General features: G+C 43.5%; 1 long non-coding RNA gene across 1 annotated transcript in view; it reads left to right on the top strand.

Moving 5' to 3' along the window:
• The first annotated feature begins 624 nt into the window (after positions 1 to 624).
• Positions 625 to 23,200, top strand: part of LOC144589027 (uncharacterized) — a 48,300-nt gene continuing 25,724 nt past the window's right edge. Inside the window, exon 1 of the long non-coding RNA XR_013544864.1 lies at positions 625 to 651. This is a non-coding gene — a long non-coding RNA (uncharacterized LOC144589027). The remainder of the gene's footprint in view (positions 652 to 23,200) is intronic.

The raw sequence follows: 23,200 nt of genomic DNA, 5'->3' as shown, positions 1-23,200 counted from the left end.
CCAAGGGGAGCAAAGCAAGGCTGTTTACTGAAATTGAAAGTGAGGGAAATCTACAAATATTATTATGGAAACAGAGTAGAGAAAAATGAAGTTATGAGTGAGATATGTCAAGGAAAACAGTACTGTACCAAGCTGAACTTCTTTTCTGAGCCTCTCTTCTGTCCTCATTTCAGAATTTAAACAATTCAGCAGCAGCAGCTGAAATTCATCTGTGTCACCTCCCTCCCTTCCCCCTCCCACATCATCAATCAACAAGTCTTACTTTGCCTGGAAGTCATACCTCTTGCTTTGGTAGGCCTTTGGCCTAATCCAAGATTTATGCAGTTATTTGATATTGATGTTTTGCACTATATTTATCAATGGCCCAAAGTAGTTTATGGGATTTAAAGACAATCAACCATAAAATCTCAATAAAATGTTCAATAAAAGAAATATGCCACATGAAATACAGTAAATGGAAACTAAGCTCACCAAACTCATGTATGCACCTGGCTTATTCGCAAGGGGAGAGGAACATCATATGACTCCACAAGCACAGTCTTTATTGTGACTTGACAAGGTTTTGGTTCAAGGCCTCAGACCCAGGGGGAGGGATAAAACAAAGCTGGTGGGGACTGTCCAGAGGCTGACTCATCTCTCTTCCTGTGAAAGGTATAGAAAACAAAGGTTGTGAGTAGAAGATAGAGTTGTGTCAGGCTTTTATCTTAACCTTTCAGCATTTATCTTAACCTACCTCTCTCTCTCTCTCTTTCTCTCTCTCTGTGTGTGTGTGTGTGTGTGTGTGTAAAATACAATGCAGTTATTTTCTTAGTTATTTTTAAAATAATATGAGTAGCAAAAGAGAGACACCATCTTCTCCAGAACTCCTTATTGTAACTGGCTGGGAATTTATGGTATTTGGGGTCAAACTACAACTGCCATTCTCCTTTTCATCTTTTGTATGCAAGTTCTATAGGAGAGAATGGCAGGGTCATTTGGTCCAGGCCTCAAATTCGAGAGAGCCTCAAATGTTGCCTGTTTTAGGCAACAAGTAACCATTATATGCAGTGAGTGGTATAGGGACATAAGTTTCACAGTTCCACAAAATTTTGTTCTGTTAACAATATAAATGTGTCCACTTTATCATTTAGCCCTTAATTCACCAGCTGTTCCCAACTGAAAGCTGCCTAGGCCTCAGTGAGGCTCTTGAAGAGCCTGCTTGCTGGGCTATACTTTTAGAAACAGGTAAGCATATGGGTTTGTGTGGATTGGAAGGGACTTTAAGCCTCTGCTTTCCGTGGCAATTACGAGAACTGTGATCCCCAGCACCTTTTCTTTAGAATAGGAAGAAAACTCCCATTGGCATCAGTGAGAACTTTGCTCCCATCCATGTGGTGTGATAAAGGTTAAAAATACCCTTTATCCCCTGCCATGGTACAGATCCATCTCAATTTCCTCCCTCACTGACTATTTCAAAAAGTCATGCAAGGGCTAAAGACTACAATAATGTTACATATTGTTTGGCCCAGGAAGCTTTATAGTTGAGCATCTAAAACCCAATCCTTTAAATTGCATCTAAAAGCCAATATTTTGTCTTGACTGGCCTAGGCTTACACTTGAGCCCAAGCATGAACAACACCGATACACTCTTACATTGTCCGCCTGAACATTCCTTCAGATGCTTCTGTGTATAATTCCATGTGGCATTTAGAGAGCACCAATTGCCATGGTTCATTACTACCACACAGCTGTAAGAGTGAGGGAAATCCAAAATGTTAGTATTTTCTGAGCACCTTTCGTAATGTGTGATTATATCTCGTCCGTTTCATGGGTCTCCTTAATCTTTACCTGGTGTTTGTGGCTGGGGGCACTTGTTCTAGCAGAAAATGAAATTTTGCTGGTGAGGGAAAAATCCAGCCTGGCTTAGAGTTTCTGGGTTTGAGCGTTATTCCTACTCATGTTTCTTTCAACAATGAGATGGAACAGGCCAGAAGCAGTAATTGCTTGGCTATTACAGATAATCCAGGTGACAGTTTCGTACGTTCCCAGGTGGACAATGTTTCATAGAAATAGTCTTTGGGAGAAAAAGTCATTTCTTTATCTCTAGCAAAGCTGAACATAGCCTTTCCAATGTATTCTCCCTCACCTCATCTTTTTCTCTATTTCCGTCCCTGTTTCATCCTCAATTACAGCAGCAATTTTTGGCATGACTGGCAGCAGGTTTGGGACGGATGTAGATAAAAAAGGATTGTTTGGAATGTTAGCAAAGTTCCTTACAGTATTAGAATATAAGAATTAATTATGAACATGTTAAGAGAAACATATTGGCTGAAATTCTGTTGCTTACCCTAGTAATTTGCAACTAAAGTAGGCCCACTGAATCAACAAGACTTATGAAGGAGTTGACTCATCAAATCTTCACTGATTCAATGGGCCTGTTCTAGTTAATACTTACTACCCAAAGGAGCCATTAGTGAGCTGTCTTTTTCTGTTCTGGAAGACTTGAATAACACTTCAACCAGGTGCTCATATGCATAAACATTGAATTTGGTTTTTATATCATGCTAACTCAGTGTTCGTGCCCCCAGATCCTCTGTGGAGAGCAGAGCGTCAGACAGACTCATTGGTCCCGACACAGACAGGTGGAGATGATGTGCTTAGTACAGTGAACAAACTTTTATTCAGTAACATAACTGCAAAATAGAACTTCAAATAGTCCACTCCACTTGGCTCATGGCTAGGGCCAAGTTCCTGTACTCTCCATCAGGTATACAGTGCCCTCCTTGATCAGAGAGTAGTTCTTGTCTTCTCTGATCAGTGGTCTGCTGAGAAGCTTACTAGCAGTGGGACTGAGAGGTTTTGGTCCTCAGACCTGGTGGGCCAGCTGGCATAGGCAGTCCAGTTGCCTCTTTTGGTGCCAGCACCATCTCTGGGTCACCATGGGATAGGACAAGAAGGACATTGACTGCTTTGTTTGATACTGCTTGGTGAATACATTCTGAGGCCACCTTGTAGAGTGTTACTCATTGGCTCCAATCGGGGTCATTCCAGTGCCTCTGCCCACTTCTCATAACTATACAAGAGAATGAGGAGCTGTCATGTTCCCAGGGGTTTCAAGAGCAAAGTCCGATAAGCCAGTCCAATATCAGAAGTTCAGAAGATGCAGTGCCAATACCAAAATGCCAAAGGCAAATCACAAACCATAAGCCAAGATCAGGGTCCAAAGCCAAATCACAAACCATAAGCCGAGGTCAGGGTCCAAAGCCAAATCACACAATGTAGTCCAGGGTCAGAGTCCAAAGCCAAGGGTCCAGAGAACAAGGTTCAAGGTAGTCAGGAGTGTGGATGTGAACCAGACATTTGATGTGTTGCTTCCACAAGCTTCCCAGACATCTGGGAGCTGATTATATAGCAAAACAGTCATTGAACTGCTGGAAGCCTTTCATCCTGTCAATACTCAGAGCTAGCTGACCTGGTGTTTCTGCGGGCATCATTCAGACAATCCTCTGGTCTTTGTGTCATAAGTCTTTGCCAAAGTCTAGCCCTCACCCTGGCTACTGGGGGAGGAGAATCTGGTGGCGATTCAGCTGTCTGTGCTTCTTATCGCCCTGCATTCTCCTCAGCTGTAGTTAACTCCTCAGGTTCAGGATTTTCAGCTGAACTCATGACAGGAGCTTTCCTCCACTTCCTTCATCCCTCTCACTGCTGCTCCCTTTCCTTTTATATCCTCTTCACCCTCACCCATAGTCAGGTGTTCATCATTACTGATGGGTTGCAGGTGGGGCTCACCTCCCTCTGAATTGTGACCTCTGCCTGTATGATTCCCATCACTGGTGGTGGGCAGCCCCTTTCCAGCACCAAAACTCTGGGATCTGTAAAGGAGCCGTCACCTCAGGTGAGGTGGCAAGGACAAGGTTCCAATAATAAGGCGTTCCAATAATAAGGGACAAGGCATGGTGGAAATCGGGAGAGGTGGCCTGTAGAACACCCTGTTGAGCTCCCCACCACATGCAATAAGCAAAGTTCAATAAGTATTCAAGTTTGTAAATTGGTAGTTTTTTTATTTTGTGTATTTATGTGTCACATAACTTTGAACAGTTTAAACAATTGTGCTAAGTTTGCACATTCAGCGTATCTTTTAATTTATTAGTTAGCTACCAAACAAATGCTTTCTGCAGTGGCATTGCCCTTCCACAATGGATCATCAAGTCCAATAATAATATCATACAAATCATACAATTTTTTAAAAAAGTAATAAAAAACATCTTCAAGTTTCAGGAGTATAAGGGAATTTGGGAAATATAAGGGGATTTGGGAAACATAAAGAGGAAATAGTTAAACTGTAAGAACTGGTTAAAAGCAAAAACTGACTGTGAAATTATAGTAAAGCTGCAAACTCAACAGGTTATCTCAACAGAGTAAGTGCCTGTCCCAACATGAAAGGTTTTCCATGTCTTCCAAAGGTAAGAGTAAGAAGGTTCAATGGGTTTCCCTCTAGAGAGAATCCCAAAATTGAAGTGCAGACATTGTGAAAGTCAGTTTCTGCCTAACCAATCTCAAATGTTAAAGGGAGATCTCAGGCATTTGTGACTGAACGTAGAGGGAAGTGTTTGCATTCGCTCTTTTGTAAGGGTCCCTTTAAAAAGAATTACAATGTGCCATCTTGTAATTTGTCACAGGCAGCAAAAACATTTGGGCCAGGCCAGGCCAATTGCCCCTTTCACATTCATGAATCCAGGACACAAACAAAATCGGATGGAGCACAACATTCCATGGGCACCTGCATATTCTCTAGATAGCAGTGGCATTTTCTTATAACAACGGTGATGTGCTACAATGCTGCTGTGCTGAGCACCAGGGCTCAGACCCATTCACAGCAGTTATTATTGCCTGGTGTGAAAAGAGAGCGCTTAATATGATAGTGAGGATCTGGAGCTTGATCACTCCTGTATTATACCCTGCAGCTGTCTGCTCTTTACTTACATCATGAGCTGGTGCTTGGCTGAGAAAGAATCTCCTTCTTCAGGTGCTAGCTGCAAGCACATTTCTGTCAATCAGGAGTCTTTTTTCCCCCAGAAAGGAGCTCACTTGGCATTTGCAACTGGGTGGGCAACCACAGTTGGTTACACCTAATTCAGAATGCAAAGGCATCTGTCAATGTGTCTACTTCTTTGACAGCCACATCTGGTCAATTTGCACATTTCAGGGGGATGTTCTACACTGAAGGGCAGATGCCAGTACAGAAACTGAGAAACCTGTAATGATTTTTATGGGTAATTAGCATTTTGAATGGGAATATGGGCACAAGGAGAAAAACTGCTGTAGAGGCAGAATGCTACGTAGTTGGCCTACCATAAAGCATAAAGAGCAACAGAGGTATTGCCCTTGGAACAAAAACAGGTACAGTACCTTTCCCTGCAAGATACTCCTGCAAGCACTACTGCCATCTTCCTGATGCTACCCCTAAGTAGTGTTCAGACAAAATACTCTGGAAACTGTGTCCCTAACTTCTCAGTTGTGAGGGGAAAATATTCTTCACCTGAGCTGAGGCACTCCTCTCCCGATTGACGCTACATTCCAGGACAAAGGCCTGATATTAAAACCAGAGCATAAGGCTGAACTTGGATGAGGCTTTGTTCAAATGAAACATCTGAGACCATTCTGCACATCTACAGCACAGGACATGCTCTGCACATGCATCTATCCTCCTCTTGTCTTCTTAATACAGTAATATTGTTGGACAGTAGTTCCCAGGTATTGCAATTGGAGCAACTTGTAGAGAGGAGGAAGATGGATGTAGAAGGGGAAAATGGCAGCCATATGAAGACAGAGCCAAGCTCTAAGTCACTGACCAGTTGTTGGTCCTAAGGGTGCAAGGAATTGGCAGAGCTTGAACAGTTTTTGGTTTTGCTGCCATTACAACACCTAGAATCACTCAGCCACGGTGACCAAGACCTGATGGGGGCAATGCCAGTTTAAGAACATAAGAGGATTCCTACTGGAATTGTTTCTTGCAGTTATCAGATAAAATGTATGACACCTATAGGCATACCTAGCTGTAAAAAAAATGGAAAAAAGAGCTTGGGAAAAAAATATTGGAATGATATATCTTTTAGAACCCTCCCTCCAGCATGATCACTGCCCATGGTAACTGAGGAGTTCTGGGATCTGTAGTCTCCAAAATCTAAATTTCCCACTATCTGGAGCTGAAGGCAATGGTCCTATTTATCCTCATCTGCAGTTGTTGCTTAGTGTCATACTGATTCTGACTACTGAGGTTCCCTATAGCCAAGGGTTCCCAAAGTGTGTGCCATAGTGTCCTGCAGCCCTTAAGGCACACCACAGCTCCCTGGTGCACTGCAAAGCCAGCCAGGAGCGATGCGGAAGCTCCTCTCTCTTATTTTGCCAAGCAGTGCTGCTGCTGCTTTTCCAGCTCCAGTTTCAGTTCCTTCTGGCTTGTTTACTTCCTGCTCTGCTCCACCTCCCTCACCGCTCCTCCTGCTCTCCTGCTTTTGGGGGGAGCCATGAGTCTAAAGGGTTTAGAAACCACTGCCTATAGCCATTGTGGCTAGTGACTTTTCAGATGGTTTCCAGAATACCCTCCAACTTTAACTTCCTGTTCCACTGTCTCTTACATCTTTTGATGCTGACAACATATACTTGGCATACCCAGTGTGGTGTAGTGGACAGAGTGATGGACTGACTCACTCAGGAGACCCAGATAAGATTCCCTGCTCAGCCACAGAAATTAATCGGGGGGGAGTGGAACTTGTGAAACCATTCCTTAAATATCTCACTTACCTTGAAAGCCCTATCGGGTCTCTATAAGTCAATTCTGACTTGATGGCACATAACAACTATCTGATTACAGACTCCAAACACATCTGAAGGGCTGGAGGTGTTTCACTTTTGCCCTAGACCAGGGTTCACAGTTGGTTCTGATTTGACAGCAGGTAGCATGATGTGTACTTGGCCACTGTCCAAGGAAAAAGAGCTGTTGACTTTACCTGCTGGGAATGACAATCATAAATGAACTAGGTGAACAATGAGTTTGAAACAGGAAACAAGGGCATGCTTTTTGCAAAAGAAAAAGAAGTCATTTGATTGCATCAAATTGTATATGTTTGTGTACACATGTATGCACGTCAGTGTATGGGAGTGCATAAAACATTATACAGCATCAGTATGAGTCAACATGTGGCAAAGCCTGATGAGGTGTCAAAGGTTCTTATAAAAAACTACCTTCCTGAACAAATGCTATGTGAATCCATTTAGTAACACTATCAGGCTGCAAACCTGATTCTGCATCGGAGTGCAATCCTGTCCAGAACAGGCTGGACATAATTTCACAGGGCAAACAGAGCACCCACCTACAGTATTTGTGCTTAGACTTAGAGATTCATTGTATTGGGCTTCATTCAGCACATTATTGATCGCTGCAATTGGTTCTGCAGCTCTGTAGCTTCATATAAATTGGCTGGAAAGGAAACAAGGAGTAATATGTTGCCATCATAAATACTTGGATTGCCCTATTCAGGAGTTTCTTGAAGGTGTTAAAACAGCATAGGAGACAAGGTAAGATACAGCACAGCGCAGCTACCCAAAGACATAGCAATGGCTCCCAGCAGCACCACCTTCCAAAAATGACAATCTGAACAGGTAAACCAGCAAAGTCAAGGGCCCCCAACCCCCATCCCAGATAAGCTTGCCTAGAAGAACGCAATAGTTAGTGGTATCAAACCCCAGCAAAATGCACAAGACAGTTCGCAAAGCCTTACTGTTCCTGTTCTGTTATTCATCAGGGTACACAAAGCTATTTCTAAACTCAGTTATGAAACCTAAGCTGCTGACTATAACTAGGCCAGGGTAAGTGCAGTGAGCACCAGTACTCCTAGTTGGTTTCCCAGCAGAATTGGAACTGTTGATTTTAACCACCACAGGAAAAAAAACACCAATATCTATACTTATGTGCCATAGGGACCACTTTTTTGCTGTTGAACCTGCCCAAATAGTGAGACAGCCATTGGAGGTTCTTCTCTAGCTCTTCCTTCTGCCATCTGGAGAAACTGGCAAATGGTGACCAGAAGTTAGGCCTTCTCGGTTGTGGTGCCCTGGCTTTGAAATGATCTCCCTGTGGAGGGTTCTCTTGCACCATGTCTGATCTCATTTTTTTGCTTCAGGCTAGTACATTCATCCAGGCCTTTTATATCTGTTGGTTTCCATCTTGTTTTAACAATGCTGCTTCGTCTACTGCTTAATGCTATTGCATTCTTTTTACTGGGCTTTGTTATTTTCTAAGAGTTGTTTGGACTGCAGAGCAGGGCATTCAATACTTTAAATACAGTATATTGTATAATAAAGTGCCTGAAACAATGAGCAATCTCTCAGAAATTCTGTGGACGGGAATGTCAGTTGAACTGAGGGCTATCTCCTTTCATTGAACAAGGCAATTTTGTGGCAGAGTTGTCTAAGATTTGGTTATCTGCAAGATTGGATACTTCCAGGTTTAGGACCCACATGCACTATTGATTCTGTAACCCATATAGAAGGCCAGGTAAAATTACCAGGGGTATTAATGTATTTTGTTCTGGAAGGTAATTCTTTGATATGGACGTGGGCTATGATTGCTAAGAAGTCATAGTTTCAGTGCATCTACATAAGCAATAAGCTGTTAGCATGGCATTATTTATCCTATGACCGGGGTCACCCTGTCTACCAGCAATAATGTTAGACTGCTCTGTACTTATCAGTACCTCAGGCTGATTGTTTTTGAGAGATCACATCCCAGAAGTGCACTCAGAAAGCAGGTTTGGGCAGTTTAAATTAGCTCACTGACAATAAAAGGCAGAGAGCTAAACTGTACAAATAGAGCAGCATGGAAAGAAGTTGAGTGACATGCTGTTTGATTGAATTGGGGTGGGTGGGTGGGTAGTAGTGTCCTAGGTTAAGACGGAGCCAATAGGGAACCATAGTTGTGCCTAGACATTGTACCCCTCCAGGCAGAAGGGGGAAACACATACACTTTTGTGATGCATTTTAGCTATTACAACAGTGAGAGAGATTCCTGAAGGTGTGTAGGAACTTGCAGCTCAGCTCTGTCTTTGAAATTATGTAATTTTCAGCCTGTCCTCTTTGATCAAGACTAGGAGCTGACCTGTTGCCATGCATCTTGAGATATATACATTTAGCTACCTAGTCACGCATATGAATGCATGTACACATGTGCTGCACCACCTTCTTCTGCAACTGTGCCGAAACACAGTACTGTATAAAATAATCATGTCATCAAATGAGTTCTGACTTACAGCGACCCTTCTGAGGGTTTTTCAGGTAGAGAATACTCAGACGTGGTTTACCATTCCCTTTTTCTGGGGGCACCCTGGGACTATGCAGCTAACCCATGGTGCCACACAGACTGGCTCTACTTGTATGAGGCACAGTGGGAAATTTAACTCCCAACTTCTCCTAAATTATTGGGTTAAACACAGTGTAGCACTAAGTAAATACCAGTTATGAGAGGCAACAGCAAAGGGCAGTAATTGGCTTTAAGGTTCCTGGCAGATTCAGTTCCTGCCTATTTGTTTCTGGATATTTCTGATTGACCGCAGTAAGAAACAGGATGCTAGACCAGATCTTGGAAAGGGGTTTTTTCCTGAAGAATAATAATATGAAGTCATGCTGCAGCCACCCCTAATTGAGCAGTGATTGGATGATGCTTTGGCTACAGCAAAATCATCTTCTCATTGCTCAGTTATGGATTGCAAATGTATGGCATTATATTCATTCTTCTTTAAAATAACTTTCCAAGCTCTGGACTGGGTGGATCTCTACCCTGATCCAACAGGACTCTTTTTATATTCTTAAGAAGTGTCCTTTGTTGAAGCACCCTAATTTAGAAAAGATGCAACTTGTTTTTGTTGTTGCTGCTGTTAAACAATAGGGATCTATCTTTTGCACATCCATGAGCTGTAGTCCTGCACTTTCAGCCCATCAGTGATCTGAGTGAAAAGGGACATGTTTTGTTTCTGGGAATTCTTGCCTTCACTAATGCTAGCTATTAATAGAACATCTCCCTCATTTCTAGGATTTGCACCCCATAACTTGCCTCCCCCTGGTTTGAAAGGTGGCACACCTGGCTTCTCTGATGTCACAGCATGTTCCCACGATGAGCATGAGTGACAAGGTCACAGAGCAAGAGCAGGGCAGACACCACAGGGGAAGGCGTCAGCAAACGTTCCTTTAGAAAAGCTGGGAGATATTATTCATCAATCAGAATTCTTTCATCAGTTAACAGAATTAATTTTAAGCACCATTTGATTTTAAAGAGCTGGAGCCTGCCGCCACAAGAGACTCCGAATAGAGTGCAAATACAGCTTTTTTCGAAGCAGATGATTGAGAGCTGAGAGTATGCTATTAGGCTGCCGCCTTCCTTACTGTTTGCCCCTCCCTTCTCGAAAGCACTTAAAATGGCAGCACTCTGCTTTCCCTTCAGCTTCCTGACAGCTGCTGGCATGGAACAGGCTTGCTTTTCTCACTGGCACAAGGCTACACCAGCAGTGGCAACAGAAAAACAACTACTTCCCTCCAGCTCCTAATTCCTGGGGAGAGAGAACTCACCTGATGCCTTAAGGCCTAAGGAGTTGCATGGAAGATGTACAGGGTGAAAATGCTGGGCATGTTGATTCCAGCCACAATTTAGGACTGCAGGGGCTGGGTTGGTGGGAGAGGGGAATTGTAAGGAGGGTTCTGCTTGCAGGAGGCAGTTCTGTGGGCTACCTGCCAGGCCTAGCCTAGACCAGCCCTGATGCACCTGGTTACTAGCTCTGCAAGTGCTCCCCCTGAATTAGCAACACCTCCCTTCTTGGCAATACAGGCTCCGCTGCCCCTCGTGCCATGTCAAGCTGTGTTAGCCGTTCGCTTCTTTAACGAATCCTGAATGTTCCCAAACAATTGTGCAAGCGTTCCATGCAGGCTCCCAGAGAGTGTTATCTAAAGTGCTGACAGCTCTCTGTGTCCTAGAAGCTTGGGTGGCCCCAGCAAACCTCCCCAAGCATGGAAGAGATCAAATAATGTTGAGTGACATAGACAGGGCCCTCCAGACCCTTGAAGGCCTCAATTTGCCAACACGTGGAGGGGGCTTTTCCTTCATGTTGGCTTTCTTGCCATTCTGTGTGCTCATAAAGCAAGAAAACGGGCTTGTGTTGATTTATCAAAGACCAGAGAGACTCTTTTCTACTTCTTGTTATGTGGCTCCTGAGAAGAGGATTATTGTGCTAGACTTGTTTATTTAATCCCCTTGTACAACTAATTGAAAAAAAAATTCTCTATTTATGCAGCACAGTAGAGAAGTCAGAGGCAGTAAGCTTTTTTCTTTCTTCTCTTGGTTGCCTGTGCTTCATTGGTTGGAGTGCTAGACTGGGGATTGGGTTCAAGTCCCCACTTGGACTTGAAACTCCCTGCACAGCTCTTGGCTAGTTGCTCTGTCCCAGCTAGACCCATCTCACATGGTTGTTATGATAATACAAGAGGAGGAGATGCTACCTCAAGCTCACTGAAGAAGAGGTGGGATATAAATGTAACACATACACACAGTGTTTGAAGAATTCTGTTGGCAGGGGTGAGGCCTTCAGAGAAACTGGAATTGAAGGATATCTCAGAAACCTGACTGAGCAGTCCAGCTGTGGTCAGTTGAGCCCTTGGGCTTTTCCTTTCCTTGCTCTCTTTTCTGATTAGTGTGTGCCTCCTGATGTCTTGGCTCAAGCTAGCACTAGAGGTGTGAATGGCAGATGCTCTTTCCCAAATGTTGCCCCTTGTGGAATCTGCTACCTGTAGTGACTGCATCATGGTAGATCTGACCCTGATGCTGGAGTTTCCAAGATGGCAGAAATGGCCATAGCTGGATTTTACATCCCACACCCAGACCTCTGCCTGCATCTGAGTGCAATTCCTAGGTAGCTCTGATAAAAGCCACTCAAAGTAACATGGATCCAGTCCAAAAGGCTGTTCAACAAAGTGAAGTATGCAGATTTGGGAAATAGCTTAGAGAGACACACTAGATACTGTATCTCTCAACCAATTCTTGGAAGATCAAAGAGCTGTGCTCAGAGGTGCTGGGGACGGTTTGCCCACCCATAACTGATGGAGGTGTTAGCCTTGAGAGCTTTACCAGAGAAGTTTCACTCCACACCATCTCAGATTAAAAAAAACATTTACAATCCTCCTGTTTATGTCCTCCAGTTCATTGTCAATCAAGTTCCCCTGCCCCTTCCCTCAACCTTGGTAGGGTTCTAACATACCCTTGCTCTTATGCAGAGAATGGCCCAGCCCTGGCTCTTGAAGTTTAGTGAATAACTCAGATTATTTCTGCAAGGATGTTTACAATAGACAAAAATTAGGGAAGCTGCTTGGCAGCTACTTGAGAACAAAGTGCTCTTGATAGGAATGAACAGTAAATTCTACATCACTTGCATCAGAGAGGGAACTCAGCACAGGCAGTTACCAGGAAGATAAAGCAAAATTCAGCTTCTCCATGAGCACAAATTTTCATGCTGCTTTTTCTGTATGCTGTGACAGTTGGTAGGATATAGTAGTTAGAGTATTCCACTCAACGTCGTTTAGTCGTTTAGTCGTGTCCGACTCTTCGTGGCCCCATGGACCAGAGCATGCCAGGCCCTCCTATCTTCCACTGTCTCCTGTAGTTGTGTCAAATTCATGTTGGTTGCTTCGCAGACATTGTTAACCTCCTGCAGGAAAATTGAAAATATTTGATGGTAGCAGAGGTGATGTTGGGAGTGGGGGGAAAATTAGCCTAAGCAGATTAGGTTCTTTGTTAAAAGACTGAGGTGGGAGGGTTTTTCCTACCTGTTTCAATACAGCTTGCCATGGTGACAGAAGTGGACTTCTTGTTGTTTAGTCATTAAGTCGTGTCCGACTTTTCATAACCACATGGGCCAGAGCATGCCCGGCCGTCCTGTCTTCCACTGTCTCCCGGGGTTGTGTCAAATTCATGTTGGGTTGCTTCGCAGACACTGTCCAGCAATCTCATCCTCTGTCGTCCCCTTCTCCTCTTGCCATCACACTTTCCTAACAACAAGGTCTTTTCCAGGGAGTCTTCTCTTCTCATGAGATGGCCAAAATATTGGAGCCTCAGCTTCAGGATCTGTCCTTCAAGTGAGCACTCAGGGTTGATTTCTTTTAGAATTGATAGGTTTCTTCTCCTTGCAGTCCAGGGGACTCTCAAGAGCCTCCTCCAGCACCACAGTTCAAAGGCATCAATTCTTCGGCGGTCTGCTTTCTTTATGGTCCAGCTCTCACTTCCATACATCACGACAGGAAAAAACATAGCTTTGACTATTCGGACTTTTGTTGGCAAGGTGATGTCTCTGCTTTTTAAGATGCTGTCAAGATTTGTCATCGCTTTCCTCCCAAGAAGCAGGCGTCTTTTAATTTCGTGGCTGCTGTCACCATCTGCAGTGATCATGGAGCCCAAGAGAATAAAATCTGTCACTGCCTCCATATCTTCCCCTTCTATTTCCCAGGAGTTGATGGGGCCAGTGGCCATGATTTTAGTTTTTTTTATGTTGAGTTTCAGGCCGTTTTTTGCACTCTCCTCTTTCACTGTCATTACAAGGTTCTTTAATTCCGCCTCACTTTCTGCCATCAGAGTGGGATCATCTGCATATCGGAGTATTCCACTAGGAGCAGGAAAATCCAGTTTCAAATTTTACTGCTGGCACAAGCTCTTCTGCCACTTGAGGTGGGAGAAGAAGCACCACCAACATCACAATACAGTACTCTGCCTCCTGCAACAATCACTGGGAAGGGAGAGGATAATAAGGAGGAGCAAAAGTAGGGTTGGTGATGGTGCCAGTCTTCCACCCACCCCCACCTCCCAGCTACTCCTTGGACAGCTATATGACTAATGCCTTGGCATTGAGGGCTCTTGGGACCAAGGCATTATGAGGAACACTGGCCCACAAGAAAAATGATAAGAGTAGGTGGTGGTTTGTTGTTGTTTTTGCACTTTTTAGAGATTTTGTGGCAGCCACCAATTCCCATAATGCCTAGGTCTCAAAGACTCTCAGTCTTTGCAGGAGGATGACAGGAGAAAGAAAGGAGCTGGTGGAGACACCAGCCAGCCCAGGTAGTGGAGAATGGATGGAGAGGTGCATGTACTGCTACTCTCAGCAATCCATCATGTGAGGTGGCCACCTCAGTCTGGCTAATGGCCAGCCCAGCCCTGTACAAATAAGCAATCAGCCATGAAGCTCACTAGGTGATCTTGGGCCAGCCAAAGTCTTTCAATCAGACTTACCTGTCAGGATACTCGTGAACCTAAAAGTGGGACAGTGGGGCATCTTCCCCTAGACTTGTTAAGGAATGGGGGCTCTTTGGCCCTCCAGATGTTTTGAACTTCCTCTCTCAGAAGCCCAGGACCAATGATAAGGGATTATGAGAGTTTATAGTCCAAAACAGCTGGCCATCCAGAATTTCTCCAGTCATGCTGTTCAGACTTCCTGTGGATCACAAGGAGGTATACAATGTGCCACACCCTCTACCCGCCTGCACTGCGGTCCTAGTTGGGTGTCTATTACTTTTTTATTAATCCTATAGCTGCTTTCCATATGCCAAATTCTTTATGCCTCCTATATATCACTGCCTGAAGCCTCTGCTGCGCACGCATAAAATCCAAAACGTAAAGCATCAAAACAAATGCACGAATGCGCACACAGAATGCAAACCCTCCCCCCCCATCTCCTCATGATTTGTCAGTTAAAATAAGTTGTCCTGGCTGCCCCAGCACCATCTGGTGAGTTTCTTATCTCAGTCCATATTTCAGTCAGGGTCTCCCATGGGCAAACACAACCCTGGATCAGTGGCACTGAAGAAAATACGAGGCTGCTGTTTAAAAATCAGTCAGCTGGAACTCAGGTTGGTTTCATAGTGGCTATTGAGCAGAGAAGGATTTAGTGAGAAGAAAGGTAAACTGTTCTTGTTCTACTGAGGGAAATGCATGCTTAAACCTCTTAGCCTAGTGATGAGAGCCTATAGCCCTCTAGTCTGTCTGTTTGGGGCACCCAGTGCACTGTAGTGATAAGGTGGCAGACTAGAACTCAGGAGGCCTGGGTTCGATTCCCTGACTCTCCCATGGAAACTCACTATGAGGTGAAACTGATAAAAACTACTTATCTCCTTTACCTTGAAAACCCTGTTAGGGTCACTATAATTCAGGTGTGACTTGATGGGTCATAACAACAATTATCTGATTCGAAATTCCAAACACATCTGTAGGGTTGGAGATGCCTCACTTCTGTCCTAGACAAATGCACAGTAATGGTTCCTTTCTCTGCATCTTTTCCAAGCTGCTACTTAGTGCATACTCCCACTGCTCAGGCTGAACAGTCTCCCTGCTTTGGGTCACTCCTAATTTCTTTATCTCTTTTCCTCTTACATAGATCCACTCTGCAGAGCATCATTCATTTTCAGCCATGCACCCTATTTATCCATAAAGCAACATCACATGTATATACTCCTCTTTTCACTATAAGTCATCACATTCAAGTTAAAGTAAATAAACAATAAAAATATTAAAACTTTGGGAGATGGCTGGAGGCTTTGTTAGGCATTATGGGAGTTGCCAGTGTGTGGGACTGCTGCTATAGGCAAAAGGAAATGGAAGACACACAAAGCAGAGACATCTGGGGGAGGAAGCATGTAGCTGGCCATTTATTTGAACTCTCCAGGATTCTGAAATGGGATGCAATGCCAGGGTTACTTGAGTCCTATTTGCATCAAAATATCTTGGTGGAACTGTATTGAAGTCTTTTGATGTCATGGCAAAACAATCTGACCAAAGAAGCACAAAAGTCCCATCAACAAAGTGGATGCACATTCATTGAGGACCTGTCTCCTGCAGAGCTTTAAAAAAAGAAAAATGATTCTGCGATACTACTGCAATACTTTATTTTGTGAGTCCCATTTCCAGCACTCCAATTTTTGCACTAAATCTTCAGCCATCTGAAAAAAAATGAGAAACTGATATTCTAAATAATGTTCATTTTAAACATTTATTGCCCCGTTTCTCATTCTAAGGGTTCCCACAATGGCTTAGAAGAAAAAGTAAAGCCCTTCAAAGCAAGCAGGAAACAGTAACGAAGATTCAAGTCGCATCAAAGAGCATAACAAATAAGAGTGCTGTCAAAAATCAAAAAGACTTGAGAAAATAAATAGATTTTTTTTGCCTGTGCTAAGAAAATAGCAGATTGAGCACCAGTCAAACCTCTTGGGGGTAGGAAGGCCAAGAGGATGGGAATACAAAGCTTTGGTGTCACCACAAGAAGTCCCTACCTCCATCACCATCCACCTCACCTCTGGAAGTGGAAAGACCAGAAGAGGAGGCTCTGAGGTAGATCTTAGTGTGCTGGCTACCTTTTAAGGCATCTGACTCTTAAGGCCTTGAAGGCAGTAAAGATTAATGCCTGCCAGTGCTTTGAATTCTGTTCAGAAAAGAAGCAATGGCAAATGTAGCTGTTGCAAAACTGGAAGGATGCAGTCCATTCACATCAATTAATAGAAAGAGCCTCCCTGAGGAATGGAAGAGTGGAAGACCATTGGGAGTACACTTGGGCGTCCCCAGGGCAATGCCATGCAGCCAGACAATCCTTTACTCTCAGAAGCATTGCACTATAAACTTGCTTAAACTTTGCAATGCTCTGATCCAAACAAACAAACAAACAAACAAACAAACAAACAAACAAGCAAGCAAACAATCCATTTGTATTTTCCAAATGGTGCTCCAAAACAAACCATGCTGTTGTGCTATGATAGACAATAATCCAAATGGAATATTGCTAGGGCAAGGAGATCCAACATGGAGTAGTGGTTAGAGTTTTGTACTAGATTGTGGGAGATTAGGTGTAAATCTCCACTTGGCCATGAAATGCACTGCATGACCTGTATGCACCAGTCTTGCTGCTTCAGCATGGCCCTACACAACAGGGATAAAGTGGGGAGTGTGAAGACAAAGAAGGAAGGATAATAGGCATGTATACCAAGTTGAATTCACTGGACTTGGACATGAATGTCACAAAATGATTAAATAATATATCTTCGTTTAGTCGTTTAGTCGTGTCCGACTCTTCGTGACCCCATGGACCAGAGCAAGCCAGGCCCTCCTATCTTCCACTGCTTCCCGTAGTTGTGTCAATAATATATACAAATCAATACATGTGACCAAATGCTTTCTTTAAGAAAGCAGTGCCCCTTAGAAAGGGTATATACGTTAAAAGGGTATGCATTTTAAGTGACTCACAGAGTAATCCTTGTGTTCAATATGTAAATATGACTTTTTTTCTGGAGAAGTGTTGCTACAGCTTCCTCATGACACCTAGAATCATTTCCTCTTGATACAAGGCACCTAAAAACATTCCGGGTGCATCTTTCAACACTGACCTGCAATCTTGTGTTATAGAATGAGAGGGGAGAGTTGAACAAGCAAGTCATAGGTTGCAACACTCCCCAAATTTTGTTGTGTCCTCCACTTAGCTCTCATTTTGGTGCTTTTATATTTCTGCTGCTATGCCATAACTAGCTAAGTTGCTGAATTAGTTGTGTTCCTATCCTCTGATGTGGCAGGCTGTGTATAGTGAACATCCAGTGGTGGAATCTGGGGCTCTTCACACCATTGGTTTTAGTGGATGCCTTTTTATTTTGCCCCTTAATTTGTTAGCATACTATTGCACTGGTCTGGAAGACGGGCGCATAGGACTCTTCTTAATCTTCATTTGTTCCCTGCAATGATCCTCTTCTACCTCACTTTAAATCATTTGCGCTGGTGTATCCCTCCTGTGAAAGAGTTTTGCTGACCGTCTTCTACTCTCAACACAATGTAAGCATGCTGCAGGTGTAAATTATTCACATTGCTGCTGTATCTGCTTTTGTACGACACAGGCCCAGTGGTATTAGATTAAAAGTAAGATTCTATCCCAGCTATTCACAGACAGATGGGCAGGCAAGCGGATGGATGGACGGACAGATGGAAGGACAGGTGGGCGGATGGACGGACGGACAGGCGGGCAGACGGACGGACGGACGGACGGATAGAGACAGACAGACAGACAGACAGACAGACAGACAGACAGACAGACAGACAGACAGAGATAGATAGATAGATAGATAGATAGATAGATAGATAGATAGATAGATAGATAGATAGATAGATAGATAGATAGATAGATAGATAGATAGATAGATAGATAGATAGATAGATAGATAGATAGATAGATAGATAGATAGATAGATAGATAGATAGATAGATAGATGGTGCATTAACAAAGCTATCTACTCATCTATTTCTCTACCGACAGTATTTATCTATGCTGACATGACTTGGGAATGTTATCTCTCATGTCGTTTGGAATATGAAGGGATGTCTTTCCATGGAAGGTCCCCCTGTTGTGTGCAACACCATGAGCCATGCCACCTCCTAAACATTCTGGCCAACAGGTTTCATCCACCTCCCAGGGAATCACCTACAAATGATCAAACTTTTCAAAGCTCCAGCTAAGACAACTGGAGGTGTCTATGAAAGGAGTGGAAGGAGCAGGTGGAAATGGCTTTGCTTGTGTTTGTGGAGGGCACTTGCCCTATGCTGTCTAGGAGACACAGGACAGGAAGGATTAAGTAGAAAGATGTCCTTCTGGAAGGTTAACCCCCTGATGTAGACAAGCATTGCAAGATGAGGGGAGACAGTTTCTTGGCACATGAAGAGATGTAAATATCCTTAGGTATTTGGCACCTGTCCTCCTTCTCCTCCAATTTTGGCAGAGTCATTGTGCTTTCTCTGCCCTTTTCTTCTCCAGTGCTTAGGTGTAATGGTACGATCAGGGAGATAGTTCCCCCCCTTGGGCTCCTCACAAAGCCTGAGTGCTCTTGATGGGTACAGCAAACATTCCTCCCAAGAAAGCAGAGCAGGAATTTAAACTGGCTGCTGGGATGTGGGTGCTTTTGTCAGGAGCGTCTGCATTCCACTGTACTTATCGCGGCCCCTCCCTCCCTCCCTCCTCCTCCTCCTCCTCTCCTACACATGCCATTCCCGGCCCAAAGACTATGGGGGCTGTTCTTGGCTGTACTGGGAGTAAGTGCCTGAGCAGGGGTCAGCTGGGGGACATTTCCCTCCTGGCCCCATATCCTATTAAAGAAGACAGTGACTGATGGTGCAAGGAGCCCATTACCAGGAGAGATTCCCACAGAGCTGAGCTATTGCACCTGTGAAGTGGAGAGGAGGGAACACTATCAGGCAAATAATTTGAATTACCCATCTCTCCTCTTGCTGCTCCAGAGAAGAGTCAGAAACCCAATGGAGGAGAGGGGAAAAATTGGTTATAAACAATGACAGCTTTCATTTAACTCTCAGAGTGGTTAATACAGACCTGGCCCAAAATGATATACATACCTATACTAAGAGTAACCAAGAGTCATATGGTACCTCAAAGATTTGTTCAGAGATCTACAGTATTTTGATTTAAAACATCTGTGGACTTGCACTTCATCTCTGTTTTCAGTATCTGATTTTTACTGGTGTGCAATTGATTTGTCTACATGCAAGAGCAGCACTCTGTCTCTCGGTGTATTATGTGCCATCAGGTCACAACCAGCTTAGAAAGACCCTAATAGGGCTTTCAAGATAAGTGAGATATTTAAGAAGTTGTTTTACTAGTTCCATTCCCCAGTGATTTTCTATGGCTGAGTGGAGATTTGAATCCAGGTCTTCTGAGTCCTCATTTGTCACTGTGTCCACAGCATCAAACTGGGCATTAAATACCCCTAAACTGTAATTGTATATACTTATTTTCCAGCAGCAAAGCTATAGCCCAAATCCTACAGGAAGCCTTGATGCCATCTGTCCATCCAGTCAGCGTTATTACTGTGCTTAATAATATTAACCACAATATCAAGAGTTCATTCACCTGATCACCCTCCAATATGATTTATAGCATCTCTGCCAACAATGCCTTACACACTGTCTACAGTGCTGCACCAAGGGCTGAATGGTCACAAATCTAAGATGAAAACAGCAGTGTTCAGAAAATGGTAGCATAACATTTCAGTATTGTTGCTAATTTACAATGATTCTTTACTTGAACATTTGCTCATGCAAATATATGTAGTGACAAAATGTTATCAGATATGTTGCATAAAACACAAGATCCCACGGTATTTCCTCTTTTAAAAATGTCTGGATTAGAAATGCCATCTTTTCTACTTTAAAAGCAAAGGCAGCTTGTCAAGTAATGACTTTTAAGTAGAACTTGGAAAGGCCACTTTTCGGAATACAATGCCCAGAATCCCCAGTTAACACTATTTAAAAGATAAATGACCCCCAAACTCTGTCCCCCCTCCCCTCAAACCGCGAACCAACTCAGACACACTATGACAAATACATTCAAGAAGATTTGAGATAAGACCAGTGCTCCTGTTGCACACCCTTGCTGGTTTCTCTTGCTCTGGTATGTATGACCATAGTAGCTGCATTCATTACTCTGTCTTTTACTCCCTTGAAATCCATGCTAAACTATGTATGGAGAAGCCTGTGTTTGGGGCATGCTGCATGTCCCCACCCATTTCATAGTCAGGGGAGGCAAACACCATAGGCTTATGGCTCTGGAACAGCTCATAATAAGCAAAGGTGTTTGACATAGGTGTAGATGTGAGGCAGGCAATGTTGGGGGGTTTGTGTAAAACTCCAAACTCACATGTTGTGTTTCAGGACATAGTTTTGTGTTGCACCAAAGAATTTGGTGTTTGTGGCCTAAAACAACTAGTAACTAGCATGTGTATTTGCCATATATTGGGAGGAGATATGAGATTGAGGGGTTCATAGTTAAATAATAATAATCATGTGCTATCAAATCAATTCTGATTTATGGTGATCCTTTTCAGGGTTTTCCAGGTAGAGAATACTGTATGCCAATAGCTGTCATTCAAACTGAACGTTGGCTGGCTGGCTTTCTCCTTCTAATACCAGTCTGACATTTTCTCATGGTCATGTGTAATTCACAGGGGACAAGTGTTCGTTGAATAGCCCACTGGCTTAGCATTGATTCTTTAGAGGAGTCAGACTTTCAACAGGTTTTTTTTTTTGTCTGGAAGCCTTCGAAGATAACTAGTCTTGCACATCAGTCTCCTGGAAAAGCAATGTGTTATCCTGGAATAGTGACAGAACATGAAGATGATGTAGAGGGGTGTGTGTGTGTGTGTGTGTGTGTGTGTGTGTGTGTGTGTGTGTGTGTGTGTGTGTGTGTGTGTGTGTGTGTGTGTGTGTGTGTGTGTGTGTGTGTGTGTGTGTGTGTGTGTGTGTGTGTGTGTGTGTGTGTATAACATTGTCATTGCTGCTGTCCATGGAAAGTGTGGATCTGGACTTTGGCTCAACAGCCACTATGTGAGAAGGGGAGAGTATGCCATTGGAATAAGGGTGGATTCTGAGTAGTGAAATCTCAGAAAAGTAGCCAGAAATGAATGGCTGTGGTCCAACAGTAGGGTGTCTTCACCTGGAATGCAGGGTAAGCCACCCTCACATAGATCAAAAGCTACTAGTAATGCCAAGATTTTTTTTTTAAATCTCCCTCAGATCAGTGAAGAAAGGCAGTTTGCAATACATTTTGTGACTGGAAACACAAAGACTTGTAATTCGGAGTAACAGCCTGTGATCACAAAGCCCATCTTTCCAAGACTATTGGCTGCTAAGGGCCTCTCTGCAAACCACAAGATAAATCAACCATATTGGTTATCTACTGACTTTTTTTACCTGATTCAGCATCTAAAAATATCTTCATCCTTGTCAATAAAGACTGCCTAATTGCTTTCTACTTTCCACAGACAAAGTCATCTGTGAGCTTTGTAGGAGATGGAAACAGTTCTCAGTTTTGAGGTTTGATATTTTCAAAACAGCGAGTCAAATCTTTCTGGGTTTTTTTTGTTTGTTGTTTTGCCTAGAAATCCTAGATGCTACCCCAGGTGACACTTAACACCATCACATCACCTGATGAGCCCTATATGAGAAGCAGCAGCCCCTTCCTTTCCATCATATCTCAAAGCATCGCACAGTCTAATCCCTACTTTTCCCTTTCCCTGTTTGCTTTTGTAATACCCTGCCAGACGAAAAAATCTTGAGATCTTGAAAATCTTGCACACATTTTTGTGCCTTGAGATTGACCTAATAAAGTTATTATCCAATATGGATTTATCTCATGCAATTTGTCTTATGGCTAACATGGCTACCTCTACTCTCCCCCCCCCCCTCACCCCACCAGTTATTTATCTCAGCTGTTTTCAACATTTGCTCCACATCCTGATCCAGCAGGTGGAAGTAAAACTTTGCAGGTATAAAAGACTACTGGAAAAACATTCACCCTGATTTATCACTGAGGTCCACATTAGCCATGAGAGGACTGTCACATTTTCCATATCTCTTTCCCATTCAAGAAAAAATTAGAGGGCAGGGATCTGCATTTTTTTTTACACCAAAACAAAAGTGTTGGTGAAAGAAAGGAACCTGCCCTGCCTTATCATGTTGCACTCTGCACATTAAAACTCAAAATACCAGGAGTGGGCTGGGCTGTAGGTACAAGTGTTTGAAGCAATCAACCATTTCGTGCACACTATTTTGTATAAATAAGAGACCCTTGCCTGCTTTGTATGTGAACAGGACAGATAAAGGCAGAAGTGTACACGGCATTCCTTGTCATTGCTAGTTTGGCCCTAAGCTACACTAACCTTTCCCCAACATAATTCACTTTAATCAATTGACTGGCTCATTCTTTACCTGGCAATAACTGAGAATCTGTTCCACAGCATAGCACTCTTCCCTCTCTGGCAGGCATGCTCTGTGCAGCGCAGCATCAAGATAAAGCTGAGGATGGATGTGAGGCATAACAAAGGATAGCAAGCTTGTGTACAAGGGTGCATTTTTCGTCCTCATTCTGGAACATGTTCTGTATGGTGGAGCACTGATTCTCATACAAGTCACCTGTTGTGTTCAGAGGAGCTTGACCAGAAGGCATCTGTTGCAAGAAGGAGAGTGACAACACAGCACACCTGCTAGGGTCAAAGCAGTCTCACCCAGCATGCTTGCAGCAGGCGGCAAGGACTTCCTCAGCCAGCTGGGCCCCTGGTATTGTACAGCTGTGCTCTGTGCAAGAGCACAGAAAAGACACAAACTTCA

This window comes from Pogona vitticeps, chromosome 4 (genome assembly GCF_051106095.1).
Source record: "Pogona vitticeps strain Pit_001003342236 chromosome 4, PviZW2.1, whole genome shotgun sequence".
In the NCBI taxonomy this organism is placed as follows: Eukaryota; Metazoa; Chordata; class Lepidosauria; order Squamata; family Agamidae; genus Pogona; species Pogona vitticeps.
Note: the sequence above shows the minus strand (reverse complement) of the source record. Positions and strands in the feature narration are given on the sequence as shown.